This window comes from Myotis lucifugus, unplaced genomic scaffold (genome assembly GCF_000147115.1).
Source record: "Myotis lucifugus unplaced genomic scaffold, Myoluc2.0 scaffold_254, whole genome shotgun sequence".
Lineage (NCBI taxonomy): Eukaryota > Metazoa > Chordata > Mammalia > Chiroptera > Vespertilionidae > Myotis > Myotis lucifugus.
Window position 1 is genome coordinate 727,974 of NW_005871302.1, and position 16,712 is coordinate 744,685.

A 16,712-nucleotide genomic window follows, 5' to 3' on the forward strand; every position below is an offset into this window, starting at 1 on the left:
ACACTTTCATAGAAATATCTCAGTACTCAGTATATGCAGTTCTGTCTACCAACTACTAAAGCGGAGCTAAATTGATTATTCTATTTTTTAAATCAGTTATCAGTTGGGTAAATGCGCCTCTGATTATAGGAATCATTAGCCTATCAATCAAATACCAGCCAGCTGCATATAGGATCTCAGACAAGAGACCAGCTTGTATATCAACATATATATACAAACTCAAGTGGAAAAGAAAGTCTACCTTACAATGCATATTCTGAACTGTCCACAATAAATATTTGACACAACCAAAATGTTTTAACACACTCCACACCTTACTACCAGCATGATAAAAGCATATAATAGAACAATTCAAAGTAGAGAAAACTTAAACTTTAAAGCTAAGCCATAAACTTATATTTAAAAAAATGTAAAAAGTAAAAACATGAACTGACTCAGGAGGAACTTGGTAAATCTTTAATTACTGTGTATTTAGTAACAGTGGTCTTTAATTTGACAAATACTCAATTCTCTTACAGATTATTTGCTAGTCTGTTTGATTTCTACGAATTCCTGGGAGAGTATACGCCAAGTGGTAGCATTTAATGAAGACGTGTTTTGATTGATTATCTCTCAGTGATCTGTCCGACATACAGTGAGTTATGAAAGTCATCAATAATTTCCCCTTAAGCAATAACTTCACTTAAAAAGTTATTTTTAAAGGGCTTATCAAATTATAACTCTTATCAAAAACATGAAGCACTCTCTAAGGTTGTATCAAAATCATGACTGACTACTAGATTGAAAATATATGTTAGTACTTGATGCAGATGGCCAAGGTATCTTAGCTAACTTGTTATAACTATGTCTACCTAAAGGCAAGTAACAGGAATGCAGGTAAATAGCACAAAACAGTGATTTTAAGAAAATGCAAAAATGATATATACATATAAAATAAAAGTATATAAACTTGTGCAGCGTGTAGCAATACAGCTACTTGTAATGTAACGTGAATAGTATGGCTTCAGGCAATTGAATAGAGAAGTGAAGCTGAACGCAGCTATACCCACCAAATGGCAAATGTGACACCTGATAATGTAAAACAGAGGCATCCCCGGGGTGCCATGTAAAATTATTATAAAGCGGTGAAATAACAATATAAAGTTAATTTTATTAAAATTAACAATAGTTCCCATCAGCACGAAACAATCTATATTCAAAATTAAAACAGTAGGGATGTTTATCCATTCAAGCATTCTGATAGGCTAAATATTGTTGACTGTTAAAAGAAATAAAGTTTCCAAGCTTCTTTTTTTCTTATACATTCATAAAATCTCATTCTTATGAGAAAGACCATATTCAAAGGCTTGAAATTAAAAACATGTTTCCTCATGAAATTTAGTATATCTAGCATGTTGCTATAGAAATAGAGCAGCTTACTACTTAAAAAAATTCTTGGGAATAAAACAAAAGTGCCACGAAAAATGTGATGATTTGATCAAATTCTGCACAGCACTTTTCAAGTACAATGAATAGAGATAGCTTAGATTCATAATTTCATGGTATTGTCTAAATCTTGATGCTTGCTGATATCTACAACTTTCTGTTTGCAGAACTGACCTGCATACACTTGCCAGCTGTGAGGTTTGTGTTAAGTAAAAAAAACAATTTTTAGTCTCTAAATATAATATTGAGAGAGTTTTCTTCATTACAAAAAATATAAGCTCATTGTCAAAAAAATTTAAAATAAAGAAGAGTGCAAAGAAAGAGTAAATACTATCCCTAATATTATGTTATAACCTGTAGCCATTAGCACTTTGGAACACATCCTTTCAGTAATTTTTAAATGCAGCAATAAGCATATACATTTTTTATTCTTAATATTTAAGAATTTAAAATTCATGTTACAAAATGAATTTTACCTTTTCACCAAAACTAAAGGAATATTTCACAGCGTGTACTGCGTTTCATCCAACGAGTAGCTGAGTTATATGATAAACTACTTCTGGTGAAGAACTGAACCATTAGCACTTTGGAACACATCCTTTCAGTAATTTTTAAATGCAGCAATAAGCATATACATTTTTTATTCTTAATATTTAAGAATTTAAAATTCATGTTACAAAATGAATTTTACCTTTTCACCAAAACTAAAGGAATATTTCACAGCGTGTACTGCGTTTCATCCAACGAGTAGCTGAGTTATATGATAAACTACTTCTGGTGAAGAACTGAACATTAGTTTAAAATTCAGGAGTTAATTAGTCAATGGCACCATGGAGTAGGGTGAGGAATATAATCTCTGGATTGAGATACTTTTGATATTAGGGGACAAAAGGATTATTTTATGAGATCCCAAAATTTTGAGGAACTTCCTATATTTTAGACATTTGGAAAATCTGTTTTATGTGTTTGGAAATCTAAAACCACTAAATATACTCTGATAAATAACCCAATACGAGGTTAGTTTTATGTCCTTGATATTTATAACCCAGAAAACATGGATTATATAAGGTAGAGCAAGGGAAAATTTAAGAATCAGTTATAATTAAAGATAGTATGCTTAAAATGTTTTTTATTGATTGATTTGAAAAAGAAACTGGGAGAGAGAGAAATATTGATTTTTTTGTTCCACTTATTTATGCATTTATTGGTTGCTTCTTGTATGTACCCTGACTATAGATTGAACCCACAACCTTGGCATATCGGGACGATGTTCTAACCAACTGAGCTACCTGGCCAAAGCCATTATCAAAGGAAAGCAACCAAATCATAAAAAATTTATGTAACACTTTTACATTTAATTTAAGCCAAGAAAACCTAAGCTTACACGAACTCATTCTAACACTGGCCACTGAGTTGAAGATGAAACAACAGATACCTTATCAGTTAACTCACTAGAAATTTCATATGATCAATGAAGTTGATAAACAAGAACTTTTGCAGCCTCTTTTATTATTCCTACATTGCCTCTTTTATGTTTTAAGGGAAAAAGCAAATCCTACACTTGCACACTCTATCTTAGCCCACCCTCTCCCCTATCTTCTTATATCATACATCACGTGTTGCCCCTTCCCAGGAATGTAAACTCCATGAGGGCGGAGTTTTTACATGGATGTATCCCCAGTGCCTAGAACAGTACTTGGCCCATAGTAGGTGCCCAATGAACATCTGTTGAATAAATGAATGAGTTTTCTCCAATTGGGTAGAATTAGCAGAAATCAATTTAAGTCTTCAAAAAAAAAAAAGGGAAGATATTTTCCAAGAAATTAAATATACTTCTCAGAACTTGGGTTTCTCTTACTTTGGGAGCACACAATTTTGTAACTTTTGGTCTTCTTTATAGGGTTATTTTGATAACAGTAATTACCAGAGCTTACTTCACTGAAAATTTGTGAATTCATTTTTTAAAATTTCAGAAAACACCATTTTTTTTGTTGTTGCCACTGATGCTAGAACAAAAAAAATGACTCCCCTGTCTCTTTCTTGTAAAAAATACAGCACTAACCACACAAATCCAGGTAGCTGCCTCATCAATTCTCATTTATTCTACCTCATCTATTCTCCGGCGAAGGACACTCTGTATCGTATATTCCTATGGAACAATAGAACCGTTCTGAAAAATTTGCGTACTAGCAATTAAACCATTTTGCAGTTTGCAAACAGTAATGCAGATTCCAATGATAAGATGAGTGAGCAGGATGCAAGAACACCTTAACGATCACCTGCCACACTTGTGTTCGAGGTGCTCCATGGCTGTTTACACCTAGTGCCATCTGGCTCTATAGATATAATAACAATTATTCCATCGAGGTGTGTAGCTCCCTAAATCATATTAATATACAATGATTCCACTAGTCTTATAGGAGTTGATGTCTTTGTGTGCTCCCATTTAACCTGGGTAATGCGCTAAAACAAGTCTGCCTCATCATTAAGAATTGATTTTTTATTTATGGGAGTGTCACTGGCAATCCCATGATATCCCTTTGTAATTCAGTTGAACAGGACTGCAAGCTAGCGTTAATCTATTTTTATGGCATATCTTTAAAAATTTGCAACATCTTGCTCCATTTGGATATTTATATAGAGATTTGTGTTCCCGCAGAAAGCTGTTGTTAGCTTTGGAGATCCATTTCATATAGCAATAGGGCAAGTATCTAATATACTTCATTAGCTATCTTATATCAGATAAGGGTTTATTTCCTTAAATTATTTAACCTTGGTAGAACCTACTAAGATCACATAAATTACAGACACACTAATGAAAATCATTAGTTAGCCTATTTTTAAAAAACCCACAACAACCAACAGGAATAAAATAAAAACAGTTACAAATCAGCCCTTTGGAAACATGTTATAAAAACAACTTGGTGAATTTACCATGATCACCCATTTCTTAAAGTTGCCATTGGTCACTTATTATTTAGACATTGACATCAACAACTGCCCAAATGTTAGTATTTGTAAAAAAGTCATATTGCTTTTTTTTTTGGCTAATGCAAAATCTGATTTCAAAAGTCATAGTTACAAGTATTTATAAATTGCCTTAATAACTTTTGCTAATTTAAAAATATTATAATAAAAATAATTAGTTATAAAGAGAAGAAAAATATTTTAAAATGCTGAGAACAAACAGCACATGGCAAAAATGACACTTTAAGTCTATTTTTTCCTGAGGGTACTTACAGGATCATTAAATAATGATCTCATGGCTAAGTTCTGTCAGAACTTCATATTTGGGTGAGTATTATAAAGTCCATAATACTGTTTAGAAAGCAATAGTGAGCTTCTTCCAAAAATTACAGAATTTGGGGTGTGGAGAGATTATGGTCTGTTATATCTGAGGTTCTCGCCCACTTTATACTGCTGTTTTAAAGGTAGAATTGCTCCTATGTTAGTGAGAGTTTATAATATATAATTAGTGATACAGCAACTCTTAAGGAAGTTGAACAAGTTTCAGGATTTTTAAAGAAATGAGGCAATACTGCTTCAGATCTAAAAGATTTTGCAGAAGAACGTCACTGCAAACTATAAACTACTTTAAGATTCTTGGCCTAGAAAAAGTGTCTTGTGCTTCTCATGGATTATATAGACAATGAAAAAAAACAACAACACGCGGGCAAATTCAGGATTCCAACCTGAAAAGGTATGTCGGAAAACTTAATTAAGGGCTCAAACTTAAGAAATGAACATTCATAAAAGCTACATTTGAGTTAGAGGTGTGACATCAATGTAGTTTTCAATGCAATCCACTAAGCCCTGTACACCTGAAACTGTAATTTTTTACAAATATGTTTCCTAAGAGCTGTGTAAATTATATTCTCTATGTATTGTAATGTTATAAATAACAAAGAAGCAACTATGTGCTTTTGTATTCAATAAGTAAGCATTTAATGCTCAGATATGTTGACTAAAGATAGTTTCACAAAAAAGCGGGGGACGTGTTTCTGTGCTCTTCGGAACTAGGTGGAGAGCAATTATCAGGAATAATATACGTGTCAGTTTTTGAGTACAGTATTGCTTCTAAACATTATTAAAAAAAACACTCCACGAAGATGATAAAAGGTGGATTAATCACCTAAATGCCTATAAATTGAGATTTAAGGTCAGAGATATTTCCTTCACTCACCCTGTCGTCACATACGGGGTTGGTTGGTCACACATCATGTCCTGGTGCGTACAAGGTATGCACTGTGGTTCAGAGTTAATATTGGGGATTTGGTTTAGAGGACTCACAATTCAGGTTTTAAAACATAATAATGGTAGTGTCTATACACTATTCTAATGATTCTAATGGCTTTATTTTCATTAAAATAATTCTTTATTTTAGGAATGAGCCAAATAAAGAGGGAACATAGAGTCGGTCTGAAATCTACTTCAGGGCTCACCTCAATTGGGTGCACCGTGAATGCTGTGACAATGACATTCACAATAGCATTGCTTCTGGGTCCTGCTATAATTTGCTCCCTATGATTGTCCCTTTAAACAAAAAGCTCTGCACTCAGCATGCAAAGAAGTTAGAAGTGGGGAAAGGAGGGGCACCCTCACATATAAGAGGAGAGAGAGGGAAAAACTGCAGATCAATCATTTATAATTAACAAAAATCCGATTGGTGCTTTAAATAGAGATCAATGTGTTCCAGGCTGCCTGGATTGTGGGGATGTATTCACCTTCTCGTAACTCTCCAAGCAAGCTGTCACACCTACAGAATCACCATTTGTTTTCTTAACAAAGCTTCAGGGGGCGCCAGGCTCTCATTGAAATTTCATTAATCTAATGGAGTAAAGTCCTATAGAAAAAAATCAAATTCTCGTTGGACGAGATGCTACCTGGGAAAGATAACCTCTGTTTGAACTCTCAGACTCGGATCGCTCTGCTATTAGTCTGAGGAAACAGACAGCAACAACGCTGATTACAGCCACCGGCCTCAACAATTTTTTTTTCTAACTAGCAATTTCAAGTGCCAAGTGCCACAGTGTCAGCTAAAGAAACACAACTGCGGGTTTTCTGCAGAGGGAAATGGTTCTGAAATGTCACTGAATAGCTCACCAAGGACGCCAATCTACGACAACAGAGACATAAGCATATAGGAGCAAGGGCCCACACACCCTCCTTTCACAGGTATGTTATTTACATGCATGTCATTTGTGAAACCCACAGATATTCAATCCAGGATTTTTCACAGAAGTCTACACTGAAATCTGTTTAGAAAGCAACGGTGAGATTTTCCCAAAAGTCACAGAATTTTGGGTAGGGGGAGATTGGGAAATGGTATACGCATAAGTAGATGCCCTACATGGTAGATGACGATCTTCAAGTTTCCAAGACAACACTTATACCTGTTACTTAGTGATCATATTTCAGCATCCCCTCCATGTAATCTATTTTACAAGTTTGCAAATGTGGCCCAGATGTGTGCATGTCAATGTGCAGTGGCAACAAGACCTTTGAGAGAAAAATATGGAATGCTGATTCATCAAAATTTCTTCTAGGAATGTCCGCATGGCTCATGTGACACTCAGCAAGAGTATAGGATGGTAGACATATGCATAATGAAAGGGCCAACGTGACTAGGCTGCATCTGTGCCAAACTAAAACAGCTTTCCATATTGCTTTGCTTTCCCTATTTAAATGTCTATTTAAAAACAAATTAAAATGACTAACAGACCAGTGGCTTGAGGTACCCTGTATAAGAGTCCAAAGAGAAAATGAAACAACCTGTAGAAAAACCCTCCACTAAGCTCCTACATGAATACTGTGCTGCACAAGGAGCGACTGGGCAAAGGGAAGTAGACTTCAACCAGGTGAGATCACAGTCAAGTTCACCACTGCTTTCTAGTCTCACCTACTCCTAAATCTAGAAGTGACTGTGCAATCCTCCCTCGTGTTAAAGGAGAAAACAAATCTTACTTTAAAGTAAAAAAAACAAAAAAGCATTGAAAAAATTCTGAGTTCATCTTCCAGATAATATTTTCATTTTACAATAAATGTGCTGTTTCTCACCTAGCTCACATAAAGCTCACTTCAGGTCAGGCAATATCTTCTGTCTCCAAAGCACCTCACAGGAGTGAGTCACATCCTCTTACTTATTTTTTTCCATTTCTCTGGTTATGGGTAGACATTTTTCTACTTGGGATTGATTTAATATTTTTCTTCTGGTCTAAATTTATCCATAAAGACATAGCTTATGTTCATACATGATTCCTCTAATTTCCTGTCTGAGATCCACCTGTAGAATTATACTTCCTGCTCTCCACCTACATCCTGTTTAGAGATGCCACTGAAAATATATCAATTTTTTTATTTTAAGAAACAGGAAAATGGGTAACACATTTGTGTGTCTGTGTATATGTGCTATTTATATAAACACATAATGTATGCAAATCTATACACACACAAAAGTTAGTTTACTCAAGTTCAGGTTATTAAAATTGATCCTGGGAACAAAATAATACACCTTTTCTAGGCATTCATCCCTACAATAGAGACAGAGAAAGAAAGATTGTGAGAGGGAGACACACACATTCAGATGAGCCTTCAGGGAATTGTATGAACTTTTGAACCAGAGGCGGAGAGCCAGAGCCCAGCCTGTTCCCACTTTAATAAACATTTTTTTCTTCAATTAATTAAGGTTTGGAAAGAAAAAAAATCCACAGAAGAGAAGTAATTTAACATGCAACGCATACTTTGCAGATGGATCCTACCTTCGGATGCTTATTAAATCTATGCATGATTGCGCTGGAGAAAATTAATTGCATTGTTTCTTGCTATTCAAAAGGGGGTTGCAAACAGCTCAAAAATAAAAAGGAAAATAAAGCAAGATTATTGTTGTTGTTTTAAAAGAAAACACACACACAACAGCTACAGTATAAAAGGAATACTTCAAAGTCCCAATACCCACAATTGGCATAGAGCACAAAAGATTTCTTTAAAATTTGTTTGATATTTGAAAATACTGTGTATGTTGCCAGAATACATATAAGTTTGTATACTTTAAGTTTACTAGTATTCTACTCTAACTAAAATTTCCTACCCAGTGGCGTTTGAACTATTCGATTAAGTGGTGAGTTTCTGTCCAAATCCTGCTGTGAAGAAAGACTTACATCAGCAGTCAGTACACACTGCCACACATTCCTTGTATCTTGGTTAGCTGGTGTTCTCTCCATTCTAGTCTTTGGAAAAAATGATATATTCTTAGATTTGGGGGAGAAAAAATACACTACTATCATAAAATATTCAGAATGTAAGCAATCGTTTGCATTTTTATCAGCTTTAATTATTATTTTTAAAATCTATTTTTATTGATTTCAAAGAGAAAGGGAGAAAGAGAGAGAGATAGAAACATCAATGATGAGAGAGAATCATTGATTGGCTGCCTCCTGCACGCCCCACACTGGGGATGGAGCCCACAACCCTGATCAGGAATCGAACTGTGACCTGGTTCATAGGTCGATGCTCAACCACTGAGCCACACCAGCTGGGCAGCTTTAATTATTTTTTTAAAAAAGCACAGAAGCTTCAGAAACTCAAGCCATTTTTCTTTTTGCCTTTTCTGAAGTCCTGCTAGTGGAAATTGAACTGTAAACTCTCTGTTAGATTGTCCTGAAAACTACCTCCATCAAACCTGAAAGGACCACCCTCTGTCTCAGGAGGTACAAGAGTTATTAACTTTCTTAACTCACTCATTTCCAGATTTAAAAATAATCCTTGTATTACTTCATTACAGATGTTTCTTTTGATGCGACCCACCCTGTTGTTGACTAAAAACATTTCACTTAAGAACTCCTGGACTTATTCGATTCCATGACTCAAATAGATGGAGGCTGTGTTTTATTCTTCATCCCACTCCAAATAGATACATCAGTCTCTCTAACCCCTGGTTAATGTGTATAACTATTTTAAAGTATTTATCATGGCAAGTTTGTTGAGTGTAACAAACGAAGGACACGTCATAAATGAAACTGTCCGATGTACAACAGAGTTCTTAAGATATGGGTTAAAACATAGATATATTAACATTGGGATGAATTACACAGTGTCCTTCACCAGCAGCTCTCCAAGAACAATATGCATTACTTCATACATAATTACAGATATTATTGTCCCTAGTTAGGAGTGGGGCAAAACAAGGTCTTATGGTGAGACAGGTAGAACAAAACTTTAAAGACAAGTATTCAACTTTTATTCCCTTGCTCTAACTTTTAAAATCAGGCCCACCACCCTATTAGAACATCAAGGAAATACAAGTAGGGTCTCATCAACTTTCAAAAACATAGCTGCTTTAGAGAAAAATACATGCCACCACGAGAAACTCAGCTCAAAACCTAGTCCAAGCCTTGTGCTGCTAGAGTTTTTCTAAATGTGACCTAAAAAAAGGTATAGTACCTATTTTATAGGTTCTTAAAGAGGACAAACAGAAACATATGGATTGGACCTATAGAACTTCACCATTACTAAGACAGTTTAACTAAGGTATTCAAACAGGGCCAGATGCAGAAATTTTTGCAGTCTTTCTTAAATCAATCCACATTGATATGTATGAAATGCCTGAATAATACAGGTGGGGAAAGCCCAAGAAGGGAGATTTCTTAGTTCAAGGCACCTGAATTCATTTCCTGCCCCAGAAAGATCTCTTCTTCTGTTTGCTATACTGCAACCTTGAGCAGCCACTCCATAGGGCTGACTGCAGCCAAATATACACCTGACCTGTCTTTTTACTCCAGATTGTCTAGTTATTCCCATATTTACCTTTTAAGTTTCCTCTGCAGTTGACAATCCTCCCCATCTCAAAAATGGGGTATTGCGAATGCAAGTCCTGTATGTCAGTCATCCCTACCTAATTGGTCATCTCAAGTTCTAGGACGTCCTCTAAAGAACCTGTCCCATTACGCTGCTCTATTATCTTTCTGCAAAGTTCCAGGATGAGCACCGACAAGCAACTAGTAAGAATCGGTTGGCAAAGCAGTTTTGGTAGCCTGAATGCCTCAGACTCTGCTTGGACCAATTCTGATTGAGTATATGGAAGGGGTTATCAAAATCCAGATTCCAAAAGCACAAAATAATTCTAGGAAAGTAGGTGGTTAGATCCACTTTCCACAATCTAAGAGTTTAGTCTAAGTTTCAGACTTTAAGATACTTACTTTCTAAGTAAGAATAAATTAAAACCCTTTATTGACTTAGCCTTTATATTTCTTACAGACCTTAAAATAAATACATTATTCTCTTGAAGCAGAGCTCACTGACGACTGGGGATTTAGATTCAAGCAAGATACTATACTTTGATTTAGCAAATCTCTGTATTAATTTATTACATTGGATCCTCTTTTGCTGAAAGAGTTAAACTCCCTCTATAAGGTAAAGAGCTTAATCACTCTTGGATGAGATATTTTTTCTATTTTCCAATGCAATTACTCTTTGTCTTAAATCTAATTGAATTCACTTTCCATGTTAGTGGGGGAAGGGTGTGGGTAGGAGAGATGCAGCATTGGTTAGAAGACAAATAGTGTGAATTGTAGACTTTTCGAAATAGAGGATATTTTAAAGACAAAAAAAATGTGATTTGATAAAAATGTTTAAATATTCAGTGGTGTGGTGTGGGTAGGGGAGTTTTTGGCCACCAGGAATTGGATTTTGTATATGGAGAATATCAGGGACATGGCGTCAGGAACATTCATATTTATAATTTATAAAGTATCTTTGGATTCTCTGGATGAAAAGTACCATATAAACATGAACATTTTCATTTCATGTGGGTGATCATAGGTTGTTGACAACGAAGCATAAGCGTATTTCAGTAGTCAAAGGGAAATAAACTCTTGGGTGGATTTGGTTTTTCTGCCATTTTCTCTTCCCTGAGTTGTAACATACACACTTGAGCATGTCCTTGTTGAGGGCCCCTTTTCCCTTTTCTAAAGTTCCTGTCTCTGTAATTTATCTTTGTAGTGTCAGTGTGCTGTCCAGCATTTGCCTTTGTACTCATAAGCTATATTGAAGGAAGTAAACATTTATCTTGGATTTATCTGGTCCAGTGTTTTCTACCTTCAGTATTTCTGTTGTCTAAGGGAGGAAAACCTCCAGATATCAGGGAAGGAGGAGAAAGGGACGTTGTCACTCTGTGACATGTTATAAACACCATAGAACAAGAGACTGCTACTATCTTAAGGTTCTCTGAAGGTTTTTAGGATATGACAAGTTCAGATATATATAATTTGGTGCTGGACCACAACCACATTTTTTTGGGGGGGGGTGTTCAATTTCACGAACACTTATTGAATGTCTAATATGCGTTGAAATCTGTAAGAAATATAAAATTAATTAAGACACAACCTCTGCCCTCTGGGAGCTCACAGTCTGTTAGAGAAGCCAGCACATGTAAGTAATATCATGCAAGGCAAGTGGTAGCAACAGCTATAATATAATAGAGTTATTGGTCAATTAAACTGCAAGACAGGGAGATGTTGAGGCTAACTTGGGACACCTAGGAAGCCATGTTGAGAAGAGTTTGAAGGATTAGTGAAATGCGGGCGGCTGGAGAGGGTGGGAAAGGCATTCCAGGTGGAAGACACAGGGCTGGGTTCGGGGAAGGATGAATAATCCCGCGAGGCCAAAGTTTAGGGCAGAGTTTCAAACATAGAAGGTAAGAGGAAAGGTAGGTTCAGAGCTATGACTCCTATTTGAGCTCATAGGCAAGACCATGAAGCTGCAGTGTAACCAGACAACAGTTCTCAATGATGAGTGTTCCTTGCTTATTAGTATCCCTACTGTGTGCTCAAGAGGTTCTGACTTCACTGGTTCAGTTCCTTCCTAGGAGGGCTCTGCCACCCGCAGACAAGTGTCGTAGCCTTTTGTGGTACAGTTTGGGGAGCGTGAGGAGAATGAGATGGCAGTTCAAAAGGACAGCGGTCACTCAGATAAAATACAGAGGACAGAGAGCAGAGAAGCACTTCCTACTCGGTACTGCTGAGTATCAGGAGAGACAGGGCAGAATGGTACGTTTGGGAGAGTTCTGGGCTAGGACAGCAAGAGGCTCCGGGGAGTTGTGGGGATTTTGAGGAGGGGAAAGTTGTCTTATAAATTATACTTCAGGTATTTGGGGGGACTGAAATGCTTACTCTTAATGTGCTTCTGTGAATGTGGAATCTTTTCAGGACTGGGTCTTGGTGTCAACAGGGATCATAGGTAAGCCAAGATTCAGGGCAACTCAGCAAGAAATCATATGTGACTTTCCATGGACTAAAGGCTATGGCTCACATTAGACCAAGAGAAAGCGATGACGGCTGAGCCTGAAAATGAAGTTGGATTAGGAGCTTTTACCATTTTATTCCTCCATGAATTCTCCATTTAATGTTTAATATTTGTTTAGTGGATTGAGCTGGTTCACGCAGTATATTAATTACTATTTAGCAGTTATTCTTCTTTTCGTGATTCTATTCTATTTCTATAGTGCCTCCCTCTACTTCCACTCTCCATTTTTCCCAAGTCCTGGTCCAATCCCTACTCCATATTCTTTACCCTCAGCAAATGGCTTTGCACTCCTCTCCCTTCAAGTAAAAATATCTCTGCATCTTTACCCCTTTCTATTCTTTAACTCTCTATGCTTAGAGAGTAAGTGCCTTGCCTTTTAGCTAAGACTAATTCTTGAATAGTATTATCTGATCCACTTCTACCCTTTCTAGGACTTGAGTCTATCCATATCTTCTCTTTTTAGATGGATTCATTTTCATCTGCTGGAAAATCCGCTCAGATTTGCTTTTTCCTAAAACAAAACAAGCAAAGAAGTTCCTCTTCGCCACTAATCACTTATCCCTCCCCTTCTTTTCATCAACCAACTTTTTAAAAGTAGTTCATACCCAAAGCCTCTAGTTTCTCACATTCACTCACCCCAGAATCCCTAACATCAGGCTTTGACTTCCACTTTAGCAAAGCACTTCTTGTTTTGTTTCCCTCCATTTCCACCATCCTTGCCTCCAACGTCCATATCTAAAAACTTGTAAACACAAAGGGGCCATTGTCAATCATTCACCTTTATCATCCTTCAGCACCTAGTATTATGCCTTTTGCATGGTAGAGAATCCATGAGTATTTTAATTGAATCTGAATTTCTTCAGCCTTCCTCATAATCCACATGACTCCTGATCTTCTTCCACCATGTTAGAAACCTAACAATGGTCTGAGATGCTTTTTCTAATGGGTTTAGAGAATGAGGAAATATTGCATTATTTGAAAACAAAATTATTTTTAAATTCTCATGTACCATGAAGTATGGTGAAAATTATTTTATCTTGTTGCTAAAATATACAAAACCAACAGTATATACTGAACATGAAATGTATATCATGGTGATCAATGGTAGTGATCAACAATTTAAAAATGAAGAATCCAAGACACCCTGACTTGCCAAACTTATTAAGTGGCTCCTGTTGACCTAAACACAAACCACCACAATGTAATAATATCTGATATTATTCAATAATCTATATTTCCTGCGCATTTTCACAGAAAGTTCTACAGATGGCTGAGACACAATATACACTAACATGTAATCAGGAATTGAGCCAGTCACTACTAAAATATTGATATTCTTTCTATCTATCTATCTATCTATCTATCTATCTATCAAACGCAAGCAACCAGAATGATGGAATGACCAGAATGACCAGAAGGACCAGATGCTATGATGCGTACTGCGGGGGCCAACCCCCACCCCACCAATTAGGGGTGGGGCCGGCCAGCCAACCTCTTGCGCCCCCCCCCCCAGCCTGCTCGATTGGCCCCCATTGAGGCGGGCTGGCTAGACCCCACCCATGCACGAATTCATGTATCGGGCCTCTAGTCTTTAATAAATATGCTTTTTTTTTGCATTGGGTACAAGAGCACATATTCGTTCTTCAGATTCAGATGCATAAGCGTAATCAATGGGATATAGGGACACTGTTTTTACTTCTATGTTTCCTTTGGTGCTATATCTATATCTATATCTATATCTCTATATCTATATATCCATATATCCATATATCTATATATCTATATATCTATATATCTATATATCTATATATCTATATCTATCTATCTATCTAGTGCTATGGAATTTCACTAACAGGAAGTGGAGGGCCCTTCTCCCATCTCTCATAAACTCCATTTCACTGAGAAACTTTAGGAGCAATGAGGAACAGCACAACTTCTTTCACACAGGTGTATATTGAGGTTACCCTGCCACTTCTCTACCCTATATTGCTATTCAGCTTATTGCAAGCAATGTGAAATGCCCAAGAAAGCCAGCTCTATTGGCTTGTTACAGTTGTTTACTGGCAGCATTCCTTTGGGGTGGTGCTACCCACCAAAAATGTAAAGAAGCCATGCGTTTCTCTGGGGCATTCTAATGCTCAGTCAAAATCCACCATCTTTGTTACTATTTGGTTCAACAGTTCAGCTCAATAAACACTCCGGGAGCATTTACCCTGTGAGAGGCATTGTGTTAAGCCTTCTAGGAGCCAGAGTCCAGCGGGGACGGATTTGTAAACACAGAATTCTAATATAATGTTGGCCGTGACTTGAAGAAGTCAAAACTCAGGGATTAAAAAAAAGAGAGTGGACTCTGTTTTGGGCAATTCTATATTTTAAGATTTTAAAACTTAAAATATATTTGAAGGTTTATTTTTTTTAAACATAGGTAGTAGGTTCTTTTCTGTTCTTTTATATACATATATATTGATTTCAGAGAGGAATGGGGAGGGGGAGAGAGATAGAAACATCAATGACGAGAGAGATTCATTGACTGGCTGCCTCCTGCACATCCCCTACTGGGATTGAGCCTGCAACCTGGGCTTGTGCCCTGACTGGGAATCGAACCTGGGATCTCTTGGTCCATGGGATGATGCCCAATCCACTTAGCTATCACAGCCGGACTGTATTTGAAGTTTTTAAAGATCATTTAAATGCGAACAAAATAAACAAGTACAAACTAAAAGACAAAAAAATTGACTAGCCTACTCAGGGAACAGATTATTCTCAAAATAAAGTTCTTCAATGGCAATAAAATCTTTCTATACAAGCAAAATATGGTAAAGGCAAAGAAATATGAGAGAATCTCACTATAGCTAGTAACTTTAAATTTGTCTTTTGCTTATGCTAAGAAGTTACCAGGCGGTGGGCGATCTGGTGCAACTGTCCTGTGACACTGTTTAAGGGGATAGGATCTCCTTGTTATGCTACTGTTTTCCCTTTTTAAGGCTTTTCCCTAGATGTTTTCCTAGATAAAATAATATCTTATCTCATCCCCTTCAAATACCCTGTGAATAGCCTTTACATTAATGCCCATGTAATCTGTAAAATAATAATCTAGAGTCTTAGAAATATAAATAGATGAGCATTTTACTCTAAAAGAGCTCTTTATTCATCTGGTCTCACTGCAGCTCTATGAGCAAAGCTGTTGAGTGAGTACTCCAAGATCATATGGAACACACATAAAGGAAGCAGACTACTTTCCTTCATGTACTTCTAATTTTGTGGTTATAGAACCATCTTATATCAAAAAACTATATGTTCTAATATTAGTTTTCTGAAGAAAAAAAAAAGACATAGGCTTGGGAAAAACCTTTGAAAATTTGATTTCAATGGCCATTCCTGAGAAGGAAATGCAGCCCTCTATATTTATCATACCTAGGATACACAGAAGGTTATTAGATAATAAGGGATATTTTTTGCCATCTATGAAATAAATTGCGAATGTTTGGGAAACTATAAGGCATACAGCTCAGTAGACTATGTAGGAGTTTGAAGACTAAGTTTGTAACTAAGGATAATATGTATGAACATCATGATATATGAGAGACATTATATTTTGTTTTTATCACATCACCTCAACAGACATTAAGGAAACAGAAGTAGACTCTGGAATGGCTTAGAGTTTTAAGAGCTAAAAGAAAAAGTAAAAATTTTAAATTCACAATTAGCTATATTACTTGGTTTTAAAGGGAGAGATGATTTGCTACATCTATCATAATACCAAAGTGTCATAGAACTAAAGCAGTTTTGAGTTAAGCCTATGGACCTCTGCAAAACACATATTTTAGGTACTGATGAAATTTACAGAAATTTTTGTATGTGAAAATTTAGAAAAATCAAAATTTTACATACAGACAAGGAAAAGAGGCCTCTAACGTGTCCAGTTCCTAATTCTATCAAACTAGAGGCCCAGTGCAAAAATTTCGCACAGGTGGGGTCTGGCCGGCCCA

General features: G+C 36.4%; 1 long non-coding RNA gene across 1 annotated transcript in view; it reads left to right on the plus strand.

The window, feature by feature from the left end:
- Window positions 1-6,430: 6,430 nt before the first annotated feature.
- Window positions 6,431-16,712, plus strand: part of LOC102431292 — a 14,298-nt gene continuing 4,016 nt past the window's right edge. Inside the window, exons 1-2 of the long non-coding RNA XR_330395.2 lie at window positions 6,431-6,600; window positions 7,487-7,546. This is a non-coding gene — a long non-coding RNA (uncharacterized LOC102431292). The remainder of the gene's footprint in view (window positions 6,601-7,486; window positions 7,547-16,712) is intronic.